General features: G+C 32.6%; 1 protein-coding gene and 1 long non-coding RNA gene across 3 annotated transcripts in view; one reads left to right on the forward strand and one right to left on the reverse strand.

Moving 5' to 3' along the window:
• LOC114334365 (Bardet-Biedl syndrome 4 protein) overlaps positions 1-23,286 on the forward strand; it is a 369,578-nt gene that overhangs the window by 284,455 nt on the left and 61,837 nt on the right. The window lies entirely within an intron of this gene.
• Positions 11,955-13,365, reverse strand: LOC114334366 (uncharacterized). Its single transcript, XR_007697851.1, has 3 exons — positions 13,191-13,365; positions 12,826-13,091; positions 11,955-12,477 (listed from the first exon to the last, which is right to left on the reverse strand). It is a non-coding gene; the product is annotated as an uncharacterized LOC114334366 (long non-coding RNA).

Raw genomic sequence — 23,286 nt, forward strand, 5'->3', positions numbered from 1 at the left:
TTTTAGTTTTGGGCTAGAAATACCCTCATCGACCCGTTGTACAAAAAGAAACATGCTCTCACTTGTTGCTCGTATGTTTGATCCCTTGGGATTCCTATCTCCTATAACCCTCTTGCTTAAAATTTGGATAAAGAAACTTTGGACTCTAAAGGTAGATTGGGATAGTACCGTACCAAAAGAAATCGAAATAGCATGGGAAAAGTTTCAAAATGAATTTCATGTCCTATACAAAATACAAATTCCACGCCATATAGCAGTTACACCTAATTCGTCGTTGTCTTTTGTAGGATTTTCAGACGCAAGTGCTGCTGGATACGCAGCCATTGTTTATTCCAGGGTTGTTAATTGTACAGGTCAAGTTAAAGTTACTTTACTGTACTCTCAATCTAAAGTATCTCCAATGTCTAAAATAACTCTTCCTCGATTAGAGCTTTGTGGAGCGCTTCTTCTCTCAAAGCTTCTTTCACATGCTATTGAAACTTATTCTCCTAGACATAATATTGATAAAATTTTTGCCTTAAGTGATTCCATGATTGTATTAAATTGGATAAAGTCCTCAGAGAAAAATCTCAAAATATTTGTTCAAAATAGAGTTGTTACAATTCATAAGATGGTTCCGTCAGAGTATTGGTTTTTTGTTCCTGGAAAGGAAAATGTTGTTGATTGCGCCTCTCGAGGTTTGTTTCCTTCTTCGTTAGTCAACCATTCCACATGGTTTACTGGTCCAAATTGGTTACTGTTGGAGCCAGAATATTGGCCTATTCAGTCTGTCAACGGACAGGAAATTATGATTTGTGATTCTGAATATAGATCACAAACCTTCTTTGGTAATGTCACTCGTGTAATTTCTCCGCTGTATACTCTTATTGAATATTTTTCCAGTTGGTCGAAACTTTTAAATTCCACAGTATACGTATTGAGATTTCTTAGAAAATTGTCTTTAAATAAACGGATATCTCTATTTGATTTAAAAATTGCAGAAATTGAATTAATTCGAGCTGTCCAGCAAAAGCATTTTTCTGAAAAATATAAAGCCCTTTCTCAAAATCTCGTTGTAAAATCTTCCATGCGTCGTTTGAATCCATTTATTGAAAATGGAATAATTAGAGTAGGTGGACGTTTGTCCAACTCCCAATGTAGTTTTGAACAAAAACATCCGATTTTGTTGCCCAAAGCCGATCCTTTAACCATTTTGTTAATAGATTATTTCCATAAATTGCATTTACATGCTGGAGCGTATTTGTTGCAAAATCTTCTGAGAACAAATTATTTGATACTATCTAGTCGTCAGGCCATCAGAAATAGAATTTGGAGATGTAACCGTTGTTTTCGTCTTAATCCTAAACCTACCTATCCTATGATGGCTGACTTACCCGCCGTAAGAGTCAATCAGGCAAAAGCCTTTTTACACACTGGTGTAGATTATACTGGTGCGTTTTCCATTACTATAGGAAAATATCGTGGCGTAAAAACTCAAAAGGCTTACGTATGTTTGTTTGTTTGTCTAAGTACGAAAGCCATACATCTTGAATTAGCCTCCTCGCTCTCTACAGATTGTTTCTTAGCCACTTTCAAAAGATTTTTATCTCGTCGTGGAAATTGTAAGGTTTTATATTCAGATAATGGCACAAATTTTGTGGGTGCCAAGAGAGTCCTCGATGAAATATATCAATTAACTACTTCAAAAACTTATAAAGATGCATTCCAACAGGAACTTAATAATACCAAAATTTCTTGGAAAATGAACGTACCTTATGGCAGTCACTTCGGTGGTATTTGGGAAAGCAATATAAAAAGTGTAAAACTTCATTTAAATAGAGTTGTGGGGAATCAAATCCTTACTTACGAAGAATTTTTAACTGTTCTGACACAAATCGAGTGTCTTTTGAATTCGCGTCCTCTTTGTGTTCAAAGTAACGACCCTGAAAATCCAGTCGCGCTGACTCCATCGCATTTTTTATGTACAGAACCTTTAGTGTCATTACCCTCGATGGATATTGATCTTGATAAAAATATGAGTACTTTGAAAAGATATAAATTATTAGATTGCATTGTTCAACATTATTGGAAAAGATGGCATTCAGAATATTTGTCTTCTATGCAGTCTCGTTTAAAATGGAACACTAACTCGAACCCTCCCAAAGAGGGAATGGTAGTTATAATAAAAAATGAAACTATCCCACCTTTACAGTGGCCTCTGGCAGTCATAGAGACTTTGTATCCTGGAAAAGATGGGATTGTTCGAATCGTAAAAGTGCGAACCAAGCACGGTAGTTACATGCGCCCAGTCGTTAAACTGTGTCCTCTACCCAGTCAATAAACTGGAGAGGATTTTTTTATTTTATTTGATAGTTAAAATTTTAGTTTAGGGTGATGGGTTCATGTGCAGACTTAGCATATTAAAATTAAATTAGTTTTCGTTGATTTTTCGTTTATTTTAAAAATAAACTCGGGGGGGCAGGATGTTTTGGCCTCATTAAATTTATTTCATTCGAAGTACCTGGCCTATTTTCTTGCCCAGATATTGTACTAAATTTTTTGTTTTCTCTTTAATTACCTTTCGTTAGTACTAACTAGTCGTTTTTGTCAGTAAGTAAGAACAAATTGAATTGTTAAGTCGTTTCCTGTAGTTATCAAGTGTCGCCAAAAAACGCCGGTTTCAGTTATAGTAAAAAATAAATTAACCCTTTCTCCCTCCTTCCTTAACCTTACTAATAACTGAAGACTTCTCGACCTACCAGTTAAAATAAGATAAGAATTTTTTTGTTATTATTTCCATACAGTCCGCTTTAAATTCGATTGCGTAATAGACCAGCATAGCCCAATCGCCACCCCAATTGTCATCAATAAAAGAATACTGGGAGGAAATAGAACTTACTGGAAATAAAACAACTTCTCTCAAAAGACTCAAAGATAAAAAGCTTATTCAGAATACTAGACTGAAAATTTACAGATCATCAATTAGACCAGTAATCACATATGGTGCTATGGTGCTTATTCAGAATACTAGACTGAAAATTTACAGATCATCAATTAGACCAGTAATCACATATGGTGCTGAACTAATGTGCCTGACATAGAAAGATGAAGAAAGATTGAGGATTCTAGAGGGATCCAAAACTCCGAAAAATTTCATAAAATTAACTCGGGAACAGTCGCGCTATTTTCTGTCACGTAATCGGTCGCGCGTTAGATTTTGTCTAACGCGCTCTGTAAAATACCAATTTAGACGCGAATTTAGAACAAATCTTTATGTTGTAGTATTGTTATTTATAGTATAGCGTTAAAACGGAAATAGAAAAGATTATCGAATACAATCGACCACTCGTTTTGGCTTTTGTAGATTTCCATAAAGCCTTTGGCACAGTAGAATTTGATAGAATTCTGGAAGGACTACAAGCATGCCACATTGACTACCGATACACAAGGTTAATTTACAATACATACAAGAACGCAACTATGTCGGTGAAACTACATAAAAACACGGACCATATGCCAATCGGCAGAGGAGTCCGACAGGGCGATACCTTATCGCCCAAACTGTTTACCGCAGTACTAGAATATGCTTGTAAAAAACTAAACTGGGAAGAGCGAGGCTTGAATATTGACGGTAGAAGATTAACAAATTTGAAATTCGCAGACGATATAGTCTTATTCTCTGACAACCTCAAGGAGATATGTACAATGCTACATGAACTGCAGTTAGTGTGTGCCAGTGTAGGTCTTAAAATAAACATCTCCAAAACAAAATTCATGACAAACCTAGTAACTAGCGGAAATATCAATATTGGAGACAACGAAGTAGAGCGAGTGGAAAAATAAATATACTTTGGACACGAAATAAAGATCACAAGAGACAACCAAACATGCGAACTACGAGGAAGAATAAACCTAGCATGGGCAGTCTATGGAAAACTCACAGACATCTTTAAAAGCGATATACCAATTTCTTTAAAATGTAAAACATTTGACCAATGTGTGTTGCCTGTGATGATTTATGGTGCCGAAACTTTGACATTTTTTGACAACTTTTAAAATGCTGCAAATAGCTCAGAGGATAATGGAAAGGTCAATGCTGAGTATATCGCTTCGTGACCGAGTTAGAAATGAAGACTTAAGACGAAGAACAGGAGATACCGATGTAATTTCCCGAATTGCCACCCTGAAATGGAACTGGGCCGGACACGTCGCCCGAATCAGTGATGAGAGGTGGACGAAGAGATTACTTGAGTGGAGGCCGAGATTAGATAAAAGAAGTAGAGGGAGACCACCTACTTGTTGCACTGACGATCTCAAGAAAATGTCAAGAAATTGGATGCAAAGTGCTCAAAATAGAACACAATGGATAAAAATGAGGGAGGGGATTTTTATTTACTTGTAATGTTAAAAATATTATTTTTAACAATTAATAAAGCTAATTTTTTCTCACTAAAGCCTATTCCAAAAAAAGAAGAAGAAGAAGAAGAAAAAATAAACCTATGCATTATTACACTCTTCCTCGAGGCACTTACGAGTGGAAAGTTATGTTGCAAAATTTTTCATCAAGTTATCACGAAAAAGCACAATATGTTAGATTTTTTCTAACGGCGCGACTGCTCGTGGGTTAAGTCCATCCTCTGCGATTTCTGATAATATTGGTCGATAGCTTCCAACGCATGTCTAATTTTGAAAATCCGTTATACAATTTAAAATTTCTATTTAAAAAAAGGAAATATTTATGGATATTATGTGTGTGTACGTTTGTTGAAAAATTACACCATTCTGAAATTTTTTTGTTAGGACTGGGCAGGTAGAACAGGGCATATTTTTCGGGTGAACGTATCTCAGGTTCAAAGAGTTATAGAAAAGCTAAAAATATACGACATTGGTAGCGCTTCAATCCAGCTTTCAAATGGTGCCTAAGTGATCAGGATTGGACATATACACCGCCCAGCAAAGCCGGAAAACTAAAAAATTGAATTTTAAACATTTTTAATTTTTCGGCAGTTACTCAAAATTTACACTTACGAATTGCGCCCATAACTGATCGTTTGTAGGAGGACTCCAGACGCATCTAATGGTGTAGACCACACATCTGGGAAAATTCGAATTTTTAATTTGTAGGCCTGATATACATACGTGATCAAATCCATTTCGTTTGTGAGTTTTCCCTTAAAACATAAGTTGTACTCTTATAAGGATTTCCCATACCTACATTTTTTTTAATATTTGATTGTTCTATTAACACATTCAAGCTGTAGTAATGGTAGTAATGTACATATTATATACAGGGTGTAACAAAGAGACAGGTCATAAATTAAATCACATATTCTGGGACCAAAATAGTTCGATTGAACCTAACTTACGTTATTACAAATGTGCACATAAAAAAATTACAGCCCTTAATTTGAAGTCACTCAATGAAAATATATTTTTTCCAATATTGATTGCGGAAAAGCAGGAACTCGTAAGTGGCAAGATCATGATTTTACCGTAAGTGGCAAAAAAACCGAATCATTTTTCATTTAGGGCGTATCTTATTATGTTTAGTAGTACCGTTTTCTATAATTTAAAGCCTTCCGAAAATTGTCCCAGCTTTAACCACTGGTTAATAGATGCCGCTACAGTTATTCTAAAGCGAAAACCGAAATAACTCACTTTATGCAAATTTGTCAGTTACGAGGTCACGCCTTTCCGCCGTCGATATATCGAAAACTATTAGAGATTTTTTTATTGAAAATGGAAATGCGGCATTCTTATGGCAGTAACATCTTAACAAAAATACACAGTGAAGTTTTTGCACCCCATAAAAATTTTCTGGGTGTTTTGTTCCCGTAAACCCGCCCCCCCCAAACTGTTGTGTACGTCCCTATTAAATTGAATTGTTATTGCGGTACCATTAGTTAAACACAGTGTTTTAAAAACTTTTTTGCCACTAGTATTTTTTCGATAATCCAGTTTTTATCTCGACGCGGCTTCTTTTTTAATATGTTTCAAAATGTATTTAAAAAATGTAAATTAAAAATAAATTTTCATATTATTACCAGGTCTTTATAATTTTACTTAACCATATAAAAATATGTGTTGGATTTTACAATTGTTCAATATCTCGATAAAAACTCCCTTACCGAAAAAGTACTAAAAAAGGAAAAGGTTATAAATAGTACATTGTTTACCGGGTAGGAAAAGCTTAACATTCCTGGACGACTGTGAAGATTGCTAAGTCGAGGCGCAAGCCGAGACTTAGCAACACAGAGTCCAGGAATGTGGCTTTTCCTACGAGGTAAACATACTATTTTTCCGCAAATCGTTTAAAATTCGACAGATATTGATTGATTTAAAAAAAACGCGATAATTTTATTCCCAAATAAATGGTGCTTTGAAATTCCTAATAAAATTACTTGGGTTACTATGGAAACGTATTGAGGTTGAATTGTCAAACTTGACGCTTATAAATTTAATTGCTGGTGTTCTCGAAAGTAAAATGATAAGTGATGATGAAATTTCCATTCCTGGGACTCCTCCAGAGCTGGTTGAGGCAGTGAATACTGCTTTATTAGAATTATTGCCAAAGAAATCAAGATAAAAGTACGAAAATGCATACAGACGTTTTATGGATTATCGCATGAGTAAAAATACGAGTTCTTCCTCAGAAAATGTTGTAATGGCATACTTCCTAGACCTTTGTTTAAAGATGAAATCTTCAACATTATGGGCCAATTATTCAATGCTGAAGTCAACCCTTGCACTTAAACACAATGTAGATATATTTACATACTCAAAACTTCGTTCTTTATTGAAACGGCAAGCTCAAGGTTATAGGGCAAAGAAATCTAAGATTTTAACGAAGGAAGAAATTGAAAAATTTATCCAGGAAGCTCCAGATAAAGAAAATTTAATGATTAAGGTAATTTACAAGGTTTTAATAGCAATGTGTTTTCTATCATTTATGTAGAACACTAACAACTGTACGGAAATATCATTTCCTTACAGTAAGGAAATGACATTTCCTTACAGTAAGGAAGTCCTGACTTTTTCTTCAAGCAATCTTGACAGGAATGTCAAAATTTCCTGGCGATTTGCGGAAAAATATATTTTTGAACTAATATACCACAATAATAAATTCATTGGAACGTAGAAAAATATATGGTGGGTTTTAGGGACCAAAATCCCCATAACATTTTTATGGAGTGCACAAATTCACTGTTATTTTTTTAAGATGTCCCTTCCATAAGAATGCGCCGCACGTCCATATTTAATAAAAAAATCCCTTACAGTTTTCGATATATTGGAAAAAATCGATTTTAATTTTGTAACTTCAAAGAGCTGTTACGTTTTTATATGAACATTTGTATTAAGGTAAGTAGGGTTCAATCGAATTATTTTTGGTCCTAGAATATGTGATTTAATTTATGACCTGCCATTTTGTTACACCTTGTACATAACTTACGTATTTTAAATGGAACATAATCTGTCACGTGGTTTTACTTAGATTTCAAACTTTAGAGTTTCCTACACGTGTCTCTTTTTATTTATGAAATATTTAAAGCTTTCCTAAGTTGTAAGCTCTAGCAATAATTAATTATAATGAATAGTGCAGTCACTGAAGGTTTTCACCTCCAATTTCGTTGAACCTCCATCGATTTTCATGAAAATTATTGAGCAGTTAGAGGACACCTCAAGAAACAAATGTGACATGATTCTAACTTGCGCTTTTACCCTGGGGGTGGATGCCACCCCTTTTCTGAGGTGAAAATTATTTTATTAAAAATAATACTATAAATCTATAGAGCGACAAATTTTAAGCAAAATTTGTTATATTAAGTTATTAACATAAATCAATACTTTTTGAGTTACTAAAGATCAAAGATTTTATTTTTTCTTAAAAAAATGCATGTTTTAAAGTTTCTTTCACGTATAACTCAAAAACTATTAGCTTTAACAAAAAAGTTATTCCTACCAAAATTGAAGACAATAAAAAATTAAATACACTGTTCACTCAAAATACTAAGCTAATGTTAATTCAAAGTGAGGTAAAAGTGAGGGTAATTGAATGTATATTTTTTTCGATGAGTATTCAAATCTAAGTGTAAATAACGGGGAAACGATGCGTTTTATAAAATATACCTGCTAAACAAAGTACTTCAAAATGTCTAACAAATGAGCTCCAGAAGAAGTTAATAGCATCAAAATTAAGCAAGTTATGATGAAACGAAGAGAACCCTTTCGAATTTTTTAGGAAAAAGTGAAAAAAAAAACATACGCCATTTCTACAAAAATTAAAATTTATAGTAATCCTTACTAAAATTTCTTTGTATTAGCATAAGTAATGATTTTAACAATTTTCACCGGTTTAAAATGCACATTAAAAAAAAAATTAAAAAAATTTGAATTTTTAAAATTATCGTCATTTTCATTTTCTTTTGATAATAACTATAAAAATACTCAATATACGTAAAAAATGGTTAATCACCAAATTTGAGTTTTTTCTATATAAAATAATATACCCGTTTTACTATTTCTGTAGGGTGAAAAATAACCGAGATAGAAACGTTTAAAGCTTAAATTTTGCTGCGAGAACCATGTAACCGTGGCCATTTAATCTTTGATTTTTAAAAAAGTAAGGGGTATAAAAGACTAATTTTAACGCGTTTAAATAGAATTTAGAATTTCTTTTCAAATCGTTTTCAAGTGAACCTAATATCTTAAAAGTTAACGGAGTTATTAGAAAAAAACGATAACATTTTTTGACAAATTTTTTAAAAGATTAAGTTTGAAAAAATTTTGGAGCATAATTTTTAATGCTGTTAACTTGTTCTGTATCTCATTTGATAGATATTTTTAAGTACTTTCACAAATGTTTAATAAGTTGATGTTATAAAATGCATAATTTTCCCGTAATTTAAGCTTGAATACTTAGATTTGGGTACTCGCCGAAAAAATATGCATTCAATTACCTGTAACTCACTTTTAACCCACTTTTAATATTAAAAGGTTGTTTTGGTAAGAGATTTATTTAATTTTTTATTAGCTTAAATTTTGGTAATAATAACGTTTGTGTAGAAACTTATAGTTTTTGAGTTATCTATGAAAAATCGGTAAAAAACATGCATTTTTCTTACGAAAAATTAAAATTTTTGATCTTTAATAACTCAAAAAGTTTGGATTTATTTTAATAACTTTATATAACAAATTTTGCTTAGAATTTGTCCCCCTATCTAATTGTGGGGTCATTTTTAATAAAATAATTTTCACCCCGCGAAGGGGTGAGATCCACCCCCAGGGTAAAAGAGCAAGTTGGCAACATGTAACCTTTGTTCCTTGAGATATCCTCTAACCACTCACCAATTTTCATGCAAATCGATGGAGGTTGAACAAAATCGGAGGTAATAGCTCATATCCACCTTCAGTGACTCCACTAAAAATATATCCTGGTTATACATAAAATATCAACAAACACCGACGATATACACTTAGGATCAATAAAATATAATTTTTTATTATTTTATCACACAGGGTGTTTTATTATTTTAGTTGAATTTGGTCTACATGTGACATTAAAGAATAATTTTATTTTAAATGGCACATCGAGTATTGCATTTTTTATAATTATTTTAAAGTATCTAAATTTGTTGGTGTTTATTCATGTAAGTGTTCTCTACACCCAAATTCAACGGTTATTCAGTAGATACCTATTTTTTTACATTACGTGGGTGCTCCGATAAGTATTTAGCCTTTCCGTCCGATGGCGCCACTATCGCAAGATAAATGTGCTAATGCATAACAGGCTTGTATTGTAATATGTAGACGGCTTGTATCAAGAGGAGAATCGGACTAGGACTAGTAGTCATAAATCTGCAGCGGGATTACGAACACTCGATGCGAGATCGCAAAACGAACCGTAGGCAAACTCGGTGCGAATACGCATCGAAGCCAAAAAGTGATTACGAACTGGGTTCGAGTAGACTGTCAGAAAATCATCGGAAATTTTCGTATTTTTGAACCTACGGGATAATATTTCGAACAAATGGAATGATGTGCACGTTATATGCCAAGGAATTTCTCTCATTAACCTCAATAATTATTACAATTAGGGAATCCATCGACCTGTCAAAGTTAAATCACGTGATCTTTGGTTGGCACACAAAACCGTTCTTAACCTAAACTCAATGTAATTTTTGATTTTTCGTATTTGTTTTTCGTCGTGATTTTTTAGCTAATTTAGTATTAAAAGACATTCATTAGATTAATTAGTTTATAAACTTTACGTTTTTGGTGATTTTGAGTGCTGACAACATGCCTGTGACTTGTATAGTAGTGAACTGTGGAAGTCCAACTGATCAGAATAATGTTAATTTTAATTTGTTTTTTGTCGTGATTTTGAGCTTAATATAGTATTTAAAGACATTCATTGGATTAATTATTTTATAAACTTTACGTTTTTGGTGATTTTGAGTGCTGACAACATGCCTGTGACTTGTATAGTAGTGAACTGTGGAAGTCCAACTGATCAGAATAATGTTAATTTTAATTTGTTTTTTATCGTGATTTTGAGCTTATTATAGTATTTAAAGACATTCATTAGATTGATTATTTTATAAACTTTTCGTTTTTGGTGATTTCAAGTGCTGAAAATGGCTAATTGGCTATGTCAAAGCCATTAATAAAAAAAAGTGCTGAAAACATGCCTGTAACTTGTATAGTAGTGAACTGTGAAAGTCGAGCTGATCGGATAATGTTAATTTTTTTCGTGTTCCCTCTATAGGGCTTTTCATTCACAGTCATTTGTTTTGAGCTTCTGTCATATGTCCTATAATCCGTGTATAGTAATATTATACACGAATTATACAACATCTAACGGAAGCTCGAAACAAATGACAATCAATGAAAAGCCCTATTAGAAACTCATTTATATTTCCTCGCCTAACTAAATTATCAAAAAACAGGACACACTCATGCTAGGAATTATGGTTTTTATTAATATTATTACAATTATTTATATGTGACACTAACGTAACTAGTGACATTAATTTTAGGCCAATGTGACAAACTTTATTAATACTAAATTTTAACATTTATCCCCTATTTTGTTAAAACAATATTATTTTGTTTTTCATTCTATTCAAAATAAATGCAGTTTTGACAGGGAATTTGTTTTGTTATTTATTTATTCCATATAGACCTGGATCCCGCGTACCAAAAAAAAGTTGATTAATAGCAAGCTGAAAATTTATTAATAGCTTAACAGTGTCTAGTCCGACAAACTTTGATGTATGGGAACACTAGAAGTTTTAAATGTAGAATAGGTTAAAAATTTGGAACGTCAAACTACGAAAATGTTTATGTAATTTGTCAGATAAAACTTCCAATTGATTTGCTACCAATTCATTAAACTCTCATGCAAAAACCAGACTGGTGAAAAAATCACCAACTGGGCATTTTAATGAGTAGAACACGAAGACCATGTCAAACTACAGGAATCATGTTGGTTAGTAATAGCAGTCTGATTTTTGCATGAGAATTTAATGAAAGGGTAACAGATCAATTGGATGTTCTGTCCGACAAAATTTATGGGATGTTTTCGTAATCTGATGTTCCAAATCTGAGTTTCCAAACTGTTTCACAATTAAAACTACCCCTGTTCCAGTGTCACAATACATCAAAGTTTGTCCAACTGGACACCGTTAAACTATTAACAAATTTTCAGCTTGCTATTAATCAATTTTTTTGGTACACAGGATCCAGACCTAATAGGTTTGTTCATAGTACGACACAAACGATTAGCAACTGCTGCCAACCATCAGATGCATGAGCAGTTAACAGTTAGCGTTGTGCAGTTAATAGTTAGCATTCATAGACTACAAATGCGCATGTGTCTGATGGTTGGCAAGAGTTGCTGATCGTTCTACGAACAAACCTATCAGTAAGCACAATTTGTGATATCCATGGGTAGTTACTAACAGAAAGAGGCAGGATTCGATTTTTAAAACATTTATTTTAGAGTCAAAACATAGTCGTACCTTAAACGATAAATGTATATTATCATTACAAGTTGATACTAATTACAAAAATAAATACACATCTAAAAGACCAATACATAATTACTCATGATGAAGAAGTACATTATAATTAAAAATGAATAACCATTTTTATATCGCTGCAACACAATGCCAAAGACTTCTTATATTTCAGTTCGTTTAGTGAGCGCAACAAGCACTCTGACCGAACAGTTTCAAAACTCATTAGTTTTTCATCAGAGAATGCATATGTTGCTATCTCCAAACCATGTAGCTGTAACATATGTACATGCATTGGGTTCTTCTTCGTCTGTCTTGATCTGGGCATACTCAGCTAAAAATAGGATTGCTGCAATATGGCTGCAGACTTCACTATTACCGGCCATACGCATACAATGTGCATTTGCTATGTCATCAGAACTGGCTATCACCCCACCCAAGCATTTAGTCGTTTAGCATTAGCTTTTTGGAAATGCTTCACCTAAAAAAAATATTTTATTTTTTTTTGGAAATTCTTCAACTACAAAAATTTATTTTTATTAGAGTATTTGCGTTCTTTACAATGATTGAGAATACTTTATTTAAAATCAGACATTCATATAATATAATTTTAGAACAATCATGACAGTAATTCAAATAGATGGCAGTAATAAATCATTTTCAGAGAATTATGGAGTTCGCAGTTTACAGATTAGGACGACAATATGTCTGGTTTCATACAGATATATAAACGTAAATAAATCTAATATTTAGAACCAATTTATCCAAAAGACACTAATACTGTTATCCATATATTTCTTAATGGTGAATAAATAAAATAAAGGCATACCTTTCCAACAATAATATGGAAATCAGGAAATCATTAACAATTTTTACTCCATTCAAAACAAATCCAGCTGTAAAATATTTATGTGCCTGAAGGCTTTTGTATGCTTTCATCTGCTGCTTAGAGTAGCAACTGTGAGACTCCACCAGATCTGTATAAATACATATCTATAATAGTAACTTGATGGACTGCACTTTACTGTAAAATCCAATTCTGACTGAATTCCGTATGGATCTAAATCCCCAATTATTTTCAGCTTCAATAAATATCTAAAACAATAAAAGAAATACTGTTATTGCTTGCAAAATTCATCATTATTGATAAATATCGGGGCAAAATGAACAGTAAATAAACATTGTTTCGCCTACCTTTCTCGCAACATCTGGAGTTTCCAATAATAATTTCCTTAAATAATCAGTTCGCATTGTGGTAAAGTTTATAAAGTTCACAAAAACAGGAAACGAAATCCAAATGAATCCAAAATACGACGATAAACAATGAAAAATCATTGAAAAATAGATACAAACATAACCTCTTCTTTAGTTTGTGAGCCAACCAGAGGTCACGTGGTTTGGATTGCCTAATGAATATAAAATAAAGTTTTTATTACATATTTAATTGTTATAAACGTTTATTTTATATTCTAAGGATGGTACAGTGATAACGTGTACGTATATATAAAAATATATGATTTTCGAACTTGAGTAGAATTTGAGATTAATTATGATTTTTTACCGTTATTAAAGATTAAATGGCCAGGGAAAGATGGGATACGTTATATAAAAATATTACTAAAGGTCGTAATGGTCACTGCTAACTACCTATTCACTTCATCGAATTCTGTCTCAGAGCTTTCCTTCACATATTTTTAAATAGGAATAAGTATTAGAGAACTTCTGTCCGTGTAATGAGTGTAATAACACCTCACTGGGAGATTTAAACAATATATTTTTTTAACGTTCAAAACATGAGAATTATTATCAAAACCGTATAATCTAAATATCGTTTGATTAACGATTTACATTATTTTTAAATTGAAAAAATCAAAGTATGAAGTAAGTAGGTTATGTCATTATGTATCACTTTTCTTAATTTTTATACTTGGACCGGCAAGAGAGAAAGCGTTATAGGAGAGCAGCGATCTATCAGAGAGAGATAGATAGTTCGAGTTGGCAACTCGACAGGGTCGTAGGTATCGAGCAGTGCCTTCGAGTTGACTCGCATCGACAACGTAGGGAAAGAGGTTTTGTAATCACTCCCTACGGTAAACATGGCGGATACGATGCGTGTCGAGTGTACGTAATCCGGGCCAAGGTATATATAAGTAGAATAGATAGGCAACTCTTTAATACGTAAAATTGCAATGTATACAGCGCCCTCTGTCAGGTTTAGTCATGAACTAAATGGAAAATGGCGGGAATTTTAAACGTTCAAATAAGCTTTGTTGCTAATTATTGTAGTAAAACAAGATTCTATAACATAATGCAAATTATAAAAATAATCGACAATTGTTTCTTACATTAGCGATTATTTTTAGTAATTTGCATTACATTATGGAGTCTTTTACTGCAATTATAAATATAGTTCATACAATAGGAAAGGTAGAAAAATAAAATTCAAAAATTAAAATATTTATTTAAAAAATTAACGGCACAATTTACAGGAAAGTACCAAAATTAAAGCTCATAATAAAATTAAAATATTTCCAGTATCTTTTTGTAACATTGCCGAGTTTATAAACACATCAATCGACATTAAGGCAGCGCCGAAATTAACACAAAATTTTTAAATTACATGGATGCAAAGTAACCCAAAAGAATATTCCTTACTTCTCAGTCCTGTTTGGTACACAGCACTTAATCACCATTGATTCAAAAATTTGCACACAGACTGAATATTTTACTTTATAGTAAAAGAACAAAAGTCTTTGTTATGTATAGCTAATCTATAAGTAAAAAGTAAAAAAACAATTTAATAAAATAAATCCAAACACGTATGTAAACAAACAACGATGTCATCAGATGCCACTGACAAGACAAAATAAAATGACATTTCTGGACAGCGTTGCCACATCTTATTTAGAAAATCTAATGTAAGTTTTTAGTCTGTAAGTTTAGCTAAAATCTGCTAAATCAAAAACTAAAATATACATACTATAAAACTTTATATTAACGTATTTGTATATAATTTAGGACTTTTTATAATAAAAACAACAGCTGACTAACTAGAAATTAATATAATATGAATATTTGTAAAAAAAAACAAACTTTTTTAGATTTTAACTGGGAAAAAACTATAATTAATTTTTATCAGTTTCATATTTAATATTTGTATATAATATTTTTTCATCCACTGATTTCTGCATGTCAGGATCAAATTCTTCACACAATTCTTTCGCATTTTACATTGGAAACACGTAAACACAACATTTTTTGTTTTGCGAAGTTACATATGCTTAGATATTTTAGTTTTACATCGTTAGCTTCTAATAGGCTCACCGAATGCCATAACTCTGCAATAACACCTGATATACTGCTTGCACTGCTACTTGAAATCTGCAAGTTTGTTGAAACTGCACCAGAATCCAGTTTCATTTCTCTGTAAAGGCCGCGTCCCACCATCAAATAATTTGATCAAACTGGTTTGAGCAAACTGAAAGTGACAGTTAGTGACGTCACATCCTGAGTGTTTATTGTGGATAATAATGAAAAATTTTAATTTTAAATAAAGTACAAACAAGTTAGACAACTCAATTCAAAAAATTTGATCAAACTAGACTGATAGTGAGAGCACAGATTTTTAGAATTTCAAAAAAACTGCAATTGTGACGTCACTTTGACGTACTTCCCGAGTTTGCTCAAACTGTTTGATCATATTATTTGATGGTGAGACGCGGCCTTTAAATTCATCATCTACGTCCTGAATCTTATTTTCGGTAATGATATTGGGGAATTGTAACAAAATGTCTGAAAACTAATTTAGAAATGGGGTAAATACTATAAAAAGCAAATTTTATTTCAGCCATAACAAAATGTTGAAATATACCAAAAATTTACTAAAAAATACTAGAATTTTTTAAACAATATCAAAAATCTACCAAAAAAGTAGAAATCTACTAAATGTGGCAACGCTGTTGCAGTTTCTGCAGATGCGATGACATGCGCATTTGGAAAATTCTTTAGTGGCGCCACCTTTCCAGTTTAGTCAAGAATTAAAGAGAATGAACCGTAATTGCCATTAAGGATAACAGTGCATGCTAGTAGTTTTGTTTTGACCGCATGTGTAAGCGGGCGTGTCTGATGATTAAAATGAAAAAAGGGTAATACCGGCTGGGGATTCGACTTTTGTTCAACGGCGGATCCAGCAACCTTTCAAGGTGGGGGCAATGAAATAAAAATTTTCTCGTCACTGGCGTATGCAGGATTCTTTTTCGGATTGGGCTGTTATTTTCTTTTTCTTCGTGTACCATGTCCTTTCAGAACGTTGATTACCATCATAGCTATCTTAATTTTATTCACTGCCACCCCAAATCAACTAATTAGTGCTTTTTCGTCCTGGACTGCGTTTGCCTTCTATTTTCACTTGTGTAATATTTTGTAGCAACTTATATTTTTGGGACCTCTCATTACATGTCCGAAGTACACCAGCTTTCTCTTCTTGGTGCCTTTTATAATCTCAGTAGTCTTGCTAAAACATTCTAGTATTGTGGAGTTTCGAATCTTCTCCACCCAAGAAACTTTTAAAATTCTTCTATAGCTCCACATCTCGAAAGCCTCAAGGCAATTTAGATCGATTTTATTCACAGTCTAAGACTTCGACACCATACAATAATACTCCAGGGAAATAAGGTTTGTGTCGGGACACTTGAGCAGCCAGGTTGCAAATGGGTTTTTTGGGTACTATATACCTAATACATTATACATACAAAAATGCCCGTCACAGTTCGGACGAGAATTTTAGTTATTAACAAATAAGGGTCAAAAATGGCAGTTTTTTCGTTTAAATCGCTACAGGTAAAAATAGGATAATTAAATATCTTATTTATAGTATTCTTCTTTTAGTAGATGAGTCAATGTTTAAAATGGCAGTTTTTTAATTTTGGTCCGATCATTTGTTGCTTCGAAAATTGCAAAATAAAACTAAAATTTCGAAAATAAAAAATTTGCTACAACTTTCGCGAAAGTGACATTACGACTTTTATATTTTTCAAAAAGTTGAGTCAATGAGTCCATATACCGCACAAAATTTTTTAAGGCGATTCGATAATTAGTTTAAATTTTATTCAATTTGTTTATCCCAAAGATCTTTTTTTGTAATGTTATTGTTCAGAAAATAATAATTATATAGAAATTCTGTGAAAACCACATGACAGAACAATAGTCTTGTTTTCAAATTATTGAAGAAAATCATTAAAAAGTAATTTTTGTCACTACGAAAACATTTTACGAAAGTAGAGTCATTTTTGGCTTGAAAACAATTGGAATAGCTTTGTTAATATTGACTGTAGAGTAAATTAACCTTGGAATTTCAAAAGCTGGTATTTTACACAAATTTTCAAAAAAAAACTTTTTGCCTATGTTAAGTTAGCCACTTTTATTATTTAATTCACAGTTACTTCAATATACATAAAATTCTCCTGTAACAGTGTTAGTTACCATACTACTCCGAAACGGCTTGGCCGATTTTTATAAAATTTTACAAGTGTATCCTATGGGACCGAGGATAAGTTTTAATCTATTTTTCATATCCATAAGTTATAAGGGGGGTTACCCCTGACATTTTTTTTTTATTTTTTTGGACAAAATTTTCTATCTTAATTTTGTATGATGTAGGAATAAAAAATACATACAACCCTTAATTTACACTTTTTCATCACCAACCCCTATTTGTTAATACCCATCTATATATTTACATCTATAAAATTCTCCTGTCACAGTGTTAGTTGTCATACTCCTCCGAGACCGCTTGACCGATTTTTATGAAATTATATACGTATATTCGGTAGATCTTAGAATCGGTTTTATTCTATTTTTCATATCCCTGACTGATAAGGGGAACTCCCCTAACATTTTGAAATGTTAGGTGGGGATTTACGTATATAACGTACTCTACAAGACTACGAGTACATACAATTTAAAAAAATTATGATCAAAATCCATCAACAAGCTCTGGAGATATTAATCGCAGCATATTTTTGAAGAATCAGTTTCATTTTTTGAGTGCACGGATTTTAATAATTCATTTCCACCGACCACAAATCGATTTCGTTAGAACGTTATTTTTAAAGCTTTATTAACAACTCTGTTGAAGTTTACAGTTTACTCAAACTTTTACACAAAAATTATATACCCTCAACTTCGAAATGGCGCTAGTTGGGTTGCTTAATTGTTATAAACAAAGTAGCTGTCAATTAAATAAAAAAAGTGGCTAACTTTGACTGTAATTAACCTAGGCAAAAAGTTTTTTTTTAAAAATTCGTATAAAAATACCAGATTTTCAAATCCCAAAGTAGTTTTAATCTACAGTCAATATTAGCAAAGTTATTCAAATTGTTTATGAACTAAAAATGACCCTAGTTTAGTAAAATGTTTTCGGAATGATAAAAATGAATTTTTAATGATTTTTTTTTAAATACTTTGAAATAACGACTTTTCTTCTTTCATGTAGTTTTCACAGAGTTGCTATTACATTACTATTTTCTGAACAATAATATTGCGAAAAAAAAGCTCATTGGGATAAACAAATTGAATAAAATTTAAACTAATTGACGAATCGTCTTAAATTTTTTTGTGCATTATATGAACTGTTTGTCTCAACTTTTCGTGCAATATGAAAGTCTTAAGGTGATACAGTAGCGATCAACAGGTAGCCAAAACGCGTTCCAAGATTGCGGCTGTAATTTTGAATATTTTTTCGAGATATTTGGCACACGTATTCGTAATATAATAAAGAATGGCGGTACAGAGCCCAATTTGAAAAATATATTAGTATGCGGAAATTACTCTGTAATTAAATACAATATTAAAAAAACGAGCCTGCACCGCCATTAAGAAGAACAAAAAAATACACTTTCTTCAAATAAACTTTTTTATCCGATGCCTAGGTTTTGTGTCATTTTGGAACTACTAATGAAATAAAAAATTTTAGTAGTTCCAAAATGACACAAAATCTAGGCATCGGATAAACAAGTTTATTTGAAGAAAGTGTATTTTTTTGTTCTTCTTAATGTCGGTACAGGCTCGTTTTTTTAATATTGTATTTAATTACAGAGTATTTTCCACAAATTAATATATTTTTCAAATTGGGCTCTGTACCGCCATTCTTTATTATATTACGAATACGTGTGCCAAATATCTCGAAAAAATATTCAAAATTACAGCCGCAATCTTGGAACGCGTTTTCGCTACCTGTTGATCGCTACTGTTTCCTCTTAAGGTCATTTTCACAAAAGTTATAGCAATTATGCAAATATTAATTAATATTAATTAAATTATAGCAAATTATGTCGATCGGATAGCTCAGTGCGACTAGCGGCTGACCCGCACTTCACTTCGCCGTGAGGTACGAGAGTTCAAGCCCAAGCCAGGCCATCGGAAAAACAAAAAGGCTAACGCGTCAGTATAAAATTCTAAATATGAATCTGGCGCTTAGACTGGAATATGCGGGCATCTGATCGACCTATGAGGGAGCAGTACGGCAAGGGATAAGGGCTTGCGGCTCGGTGATACTCCCCCATAGATCCCTACCGAAGGGCGTTGACGCCTAAGAACGGTGTATATATATATATATATATATATATATATATATATATATATATATATATATATATATAGCAATTTTTTTATTTTCGAAATTTTAGTTTTATTTTGCAATTTCTGAAGCAACAAATGATCGAAATGAAATTCAAAAACTTCCATTTTAAACCTTGGCTCAGCTACTACGAGAATAACAGTATAAATAAGATATTTAATTACACTTATTTGGTAATAATTAAATTTCTCGTCCGAACTGTGACGGGCATTTTTGTATGTATAATGTATTAGGTATATAGTACCCAAAAAACCCATTTGCAACCTGGCTGCTCAAGTGTCCCGAACATGGTATATTTTTGCCTTATTTCCCTGGAGTATAAGACCGAGATGAAGAAGTCGAAAAATTTAAATATTTAGGAATATTAATAACAAACAATGGAGAAAGAGAAACCGAAATCAAAGAAAGGATTATTACAGCAAATAAGAGCTTCCATGCAAATAAAAAATTACTTAAAAATAAGTTATTGAGTAAGAAATCAAAAATGAAAGTATACAAAACAATAATTCGACCGACGATGATGTATGCAGCCGAAACTCTTAGCATGACAAAAAAACAAGAGGAAAACCTTAGAATACAAGAAAGAAAAATACTAAGAGCAATATTAGGACCAATAAAAATAAATGACAATGAATTTAGACAAAGAACGAACCTTGAGTTACTGGAAGAAATTGAGGAGGATATAGTATGTAAAATAAAACAGCAAAGAGCAAAATGGCTAGGACACATATGGAGATCCGGATCAACTACGACGATATACTCAATATTGGAATGGACACCAGCTGGCAAAAGAAGACGTGGAAGACCAAGATCTACATGGTTACAAGAAGTAGTAAGTGATCTCAACAATGCGGGCATACGACATTGGAAAGGGAAAACCAGAGACAGGAAAGAGTGGAGAAAAATAACAGAGAAAATTAAATAACGAACATGAGGACTGATCTACCTCAAAACATAGATCTAGAGAGCGTAAGCGGCGTAACCCCTAAAGGGGTGTTTAGCCACTATATATATATATAAGACCGAGAACACGTACTTCGGTTTTAACAGCGAAGTAGGCGGATCCATAATGCCAATTTTAGGTCTCTGTCACAAAATAATTTAGACATCATTCTAAAAGCGGCTTTTATTCGGAGGGTTTTTATTAAATGATCAAATAGGTTTAAATAACTCTGATTTGTTAAAAATACTTAATTAAAATGGACATTGTACATCCCATGTTTGTTAATTTATGGAAGTTACCTTAACCTTCGGAGTACGGAGATTATTTGACTTACTTAGATGATGGGTCAACCTTGACCCATTCTCATTTTATTTATAAGGATGTTTTAAATAGTCAGTATTAATAAACAGTATCTTTAATTCAACAAAAAAAAAACAAACATAACAATTATAATCCTAAATTATTGTATTTAAATTTTTTAAGATGGTTTCCCATGGGCATATACTAGTTCGCTCCGGCGGCCAGATTTTAATACCTTACAGAAAACGGGCATAGGTAAATTCGCTCCGGCCATATATTTGAATACGTATACCCGTAAACAGAGACGGCTGCGATTTACGTGTACCTACAAACATATTGAAAATATTCTTCGAAATCCGAAGACCGGGTCAGGACTGACCCGGCATCATAGGTGTTACGTAGAGGAAAAACTGTAATTTGCATGTTCACGAATTATATACGAAAAAATAGATTGAAACAAATAAGGAGAACTTACGATCAATCGGATTTGTAAAAAAAATATTTTATAAAATATTAAGGAATAAGTGAATTTCGGGTCACGCTTGACCCAGTCTTCATATTCCGAAGGTTAATAACATTTAATAATAATTTTCTGAAAGATAGTAAAACTTGTATTTTGGTAAAGTTTATCAGTCGTACCATAAAAACCAACTATATTTGTTATTTAATCATAGACGAAGACGCAGTGTCGCTCGAAACATATCGCATAAATAAATTAAATAAATTGTGGCAATATAAGTGAAATTAATTTCATTTATTTTATCATTCATTAACTATATAACAAATTCAAGTCTATGACTTTTTGGCAAGTCTATTAGTAATAATATATTCTATATTAATTTCTAAATCAAAATGAACATTGAGTAAAGCTAGACCGAACAATCGATACTGACTCATTTTGTTTCTAAGCCAAGTTTTAAGGCGTTTGAAAGCAGAAAACGATCGTTCTGCAGGTGATGTACTAAAAGGCAAAGTAAGCAATATTTGTAATAGTTTTTACAATGTGGAAACACGTCTTCATCGCAAAATTTAAAGCTTTGCATTACTGAATTTTTACTGTTTTTACTTCAGATCGTAAAATAGCTTCAGATGAGAATAATTTTTTTTGAGACGAAACTGACTCATTAATTTGCCACATCTGGTCTCTGGCATTAGATGGTAATAAACAGATGGTGTGGGAATTTTTCATTCATTAGGTTCCAAAAACTTTTAATAATTTTCTATTCTAAGGAATTCTGTTTTATGTTTCAGTTATTCTGTTATTAATAGGACATAAAACTCACTAATAATTTTCAATCATAATTATCTCTTTCTTAAAAAAAGTATCAGTAGACACCAGGCGAGGTCTCAAGGAGGAGACAATTGACTCCATTGACCCCCCCTTGGATCCGCGCCTGCTCTTGTTTTTGGACGGAAAATTCCGCAGCGAAATCAAAGGGCGCTTGGATGCTGTGTATGGTGACTGTTCCTCTTCGATAGTGACCGTCAAAAATTGGTTTAATGATATATACTTTTTTTTTCGTTGAGTTGGTTGATCGTGAAGATGTGGCCGATACAGGATCTTCCTGCTCGGAATCCTGCTTGTTGTTCGATCTCTAAAGGTGCATATTCATTTTCTGTTAGAGTTTTTAGAGTTTTCCCATATAATCTGCTAAATGTGCTGGTTACAGTAATACAGCGATAGTTCTTGCAGTCTTCCTTGTTACACTTTTTGTGTATTGGGGTTATCCATCCTGTTTTCCAATTTTCTGGTATGTCAGGTCAATTTGATCAAGTTTTTGATCCAGTCTGTTCTGGTATAGGAACCTGGTGCTGTCGTCATATAGCCCAGTTAGTTTGTGTTTGGGTTCTTTGATTATTTCTTTTCTTTTCTCTTTCGATGTTTCATTTATTGCATATTTGAAGAGGATTTGAATTCGAGATATTAGTAGGTAATGGTCAGATCCGCATTCTATACCTCTATATAACCTTGTGTCTTGGATTTTCCATTCTGATTTTTGTTGTATTATAATATAGTCTATAATCGATCGTAGTTGTCTTGTCTCTTGATGGCAAGTGAAATTATGTATGTCCTTGTGGGTATAGAAGCCGTTTAAAATTTTTAGGTTAAATTGTTAACATAGACTAATGAGCCTTTCTCCATTATCATTGGATACTTCTTCGCCGTAGTTTCCTACAATTAGGTGGTCCTTCTGTCTTCCTGTTCTTGCATTCAGGTCGCCCATCATTAATATCTCCCGTTGATCTCCGATTTTAGAAATCGTGTGTTCAAGCTCTTGTTGGAATGCGTCTTTTTCGTTTATTAATGTATCTTCGGTAGGGGCATATACCTCCTATTACTGTGGTTCTGTGTCCATGGATGTTTAAGTTGACAGTCAGAATTCTCTCATTTATTGCTTCCCAATTTGTTA

This window comes from Diabrotica virgifera, chromosome 4, assembly GCF_917563875.1.
Source record: "Diabrotica virgifera virgifera chromosome 4, PGI_DIABVI_V3a".
Lineage (NCBI taxonomy): Eukaryota > Metazoa > Arthropoda > Insecta > Coleoptera > Chrysomelidae > Diabrotica > Diabrotica virgifera.